This window comes from Neofelis nebulosa, chromosome 5 (assembly GCF_028018385.1).
Source record: "Neofelis nebulosa isolate mNeoNeb1 chromosome 5, mNeoNeb1.pri, whole genome shotgun sequence".
NCBI lineage: Eukaryota > Metazoa > Chordata > Mammalia > Carnivora > Felidae > Neofelis > Neofelis nebulosa.
This window is the reverse complement of record NC_080786.1, coordinates 113,362,478-113,365,472: the sequence shown is the minus strand read 5'-3', so window position 1 is coordinate 113,365,472 and position 2,995 is coordinate 113,362,478.

Genomic DNA, 2,995 nt, shown 5'->3' with positions numbered 1-2,995 from the left:
AGAGCCCAGTGACTGTGTGATCATGACCTGAGCAGAAATCAAGAGTCGGAGGCTCAACCGATTGAGCCACTCAGGTGCACCTCAGATCTCCTTTTAAAAAAAATCTGCAATATTTGCATTAATGTTCCTCAAAAAAAAGTGCTCCTCCAGAACATCCATTGGGAAATTCTGATTTATAGGTAAATCTGTGCTTTACCCATCCTCCCTATCAAATGCTATGTCTTATCATCTCGAGACTACTTTTGATGACTGCTAATCTTTAAAAAAAATTTTTTGTTTACTGTTTATTTATTTTTGATAGAGAGAAACAGAGTGTGAACAGGGGAGGGGCAGAGAGAGATGGAGACACAGAATTTGAAGCAGGCTCCAGGCTCTGAGCTGTCAGCACAGAGCCCTACATGGGCTCAAACCCACAAACCTGGAGATCATGACCTGAGCCAGACACTTAACCGACTGAGCCACCCAGCCACCCAGGTGCCCAGACCGCTAAACTTTTTTTTTTTTTTTTAATTTTTTTTTCAATGTTTTTAATTTATTTTTGGGACAGAGAGAGACAGAGCATGAACGGGGGAGGGGCAGAGAGAGAGAGGGAGACACAGAATCAGAAACAGGCTCCAGGCTCTGAGCCATCAGCCCAGAGCCTGACGCGGGGCTCGAACTCACGGACCGCGAGATCGTGACCTGGCTGAAGTCGGATGCTTAACCGACTGCGCCACCCAGGCGCCCCAGACTGCTAAACTTTTAAATTCACCATGTAATAGTGATGGCTGATAAAAACCAGACAAGACATTGAGAGGGGATTTCGACGCAATATTCTGAGCCGAAGGAATGATGCACAAAAGCAAAAGTTGTCCACATTTTAGGCCAGCAGTGGAGCTACTTTGGAGCATGTGTTTTTCAAATGTACCTGGCAGATCATATGCCTTCCTTCACCACCTAAATCACATCAGGGTGTCCCTCTCCACACTGTAGGGATGACTCAATGGTGAAAGTCCTTCTCACTTTACTGAATAATCTTAGCTAGACTAACTACTCATATCAATATTAAGATTAAGGGAGGAATAAAAGTCGTCTATATGTTGTCAGTTATGAATTTTAAGTGGAAATGGTTTGCGTAAAAATGAAAATAAGGCAATGACCTAGCCTACAAAGAGCTGGCCCATGGAAGGTCTTAGGGTTTCAGTTCAATTACAATAAGGCATCTGTCTCTGTGATGCTGAATCGGCTCCTTAACCTTATCCCTTTAGTACTTTCTGTGGAAGCCCAGTAAGCTTCTTAAGAGAAAAGCAGAAAACCACATCTGTCAAAATTAGAAAGTGGTAACTACAAGGAAACAAAATAAATCACAGGGTCACTGGAGAATTTTGTAATGACTTGTCCCCCTTGAATAAATTGCCTCTTCTACATTCTTCTTCCACCCTGATGATGTCAGCCAGCTTTGATTCCTTTGATAGGGAGCCAAAAAGAAAATTCAGCTAGGCTGGCTGTGTCCTCAATGTATTCATCATGGACCATGTAGCTATTACTTTGCCTACAAAGAGAGAAAAGGAAAGTGAAGGTCTTATTTAGACTGGATCAAGAACATCTAACAAAAACGGTAAAATCCAAGCCTCCAGAAATTTCTCAAAGTATCTGCAATGATGTCACGTAGACAAAATACTTTGAGATGAAAATTGTGGAGTTGTGGAACTTCCATATGAAAAACTTTGGAGATCACTTAGACTACCCCCTCGTCTTTTTAATATATGAAGAAACTAAGATTAGAGAGATTATATACAATTCATTTGCGTTTGCTTTCTTGTTTATTTTGCTTTACTCTCTTGGAAATAGAATATAACCTGGCCATGCCAAGATCAGCCAGTAGGGGGCATTCACTCCCCTCCACAAAATCTTTGTTCTCATTCAGAGATGGTGTTTTCTCTTCCGTTTCTCGGAATTACCAGAGCTCTAGTAAAGCTTCTTTCCTTTTCACCACTTTTTTTATTCCCCTCTCAGTTCAGTTCCGAGATACAGAATGCGTTGTGGGAGGAGAGGGGACTGGAGAATCTTGCTCTGCTATAGAAGAAAGTGGGCGGCACTAAAACCGAGAAATCTTCATTACGGTGCAATAGTACAATACGACCACTAGATGACAGCACAGACTACACATACCCAGCCGGACCACACTAATACGTGTCCTCTTCTTGTCAAAGGAAAATCACAATGATTTGCACTTAACAGTACAGGCACTATTAAAGGAAAAGATTAATGATATAATGCCAAATGACTCAGGGGGAAAAAGTTCCTGCTATCGAGGAAAATGCAATTATTTATGTCGAATGTAGATTGACTAATGATGTTTGTTGGTTTCTCTGAATACTGAGCATATTTTTAAGGTTTCATCTCTTACCTACATGTAAAAATTTTATCTCTGGGAATGCTAGGAGGTACAAGTGAACACTATAGAAACAGAAACTTTCTATAGTGCATTTTGCACAATGAAAATACAACAATCACCTCAATTAATGTTAGCTGCCAACCTTACTCCTCTCTATTAATATAGTCTTTGTATTTCCAACATCATGATTTTGATCATGATTCCCACCATTCTTCCAGTCTCCCAGTCTCGAAAATTTGAAGTCATCTTTGATCCTTCCATTTTCAAGATTTTTTTCTTCCTTTTTCTTTCTCTTTCTTTCTTTCCTTTTCTTTCTTTCCTTTTCTTCCTTTTTCTTTCTTTCTTTTCTTTCTTTCTTTCTTTCTTTCTTTCTTTCTTTCTCTTTCTTCTTTCTTTCTCTCTTTTTTTTTTCCTTCCAATTTATGTGTTGAGGGGCATCTAGGTGACTCAATTAGGCGCTGGACTCTTGATTTCAGCTCAGGTCCTGATCTCAGGTGGTGAGTTCAAATTGGGCATGGAGCCCACTTAAAAAAATTGTGTTTTCCTTCAAAACTTCTTTTGCAGTTCCTTTGTATTCCCATTGCCACCTTTTGCCTTACTATAAATATATATCTAAAT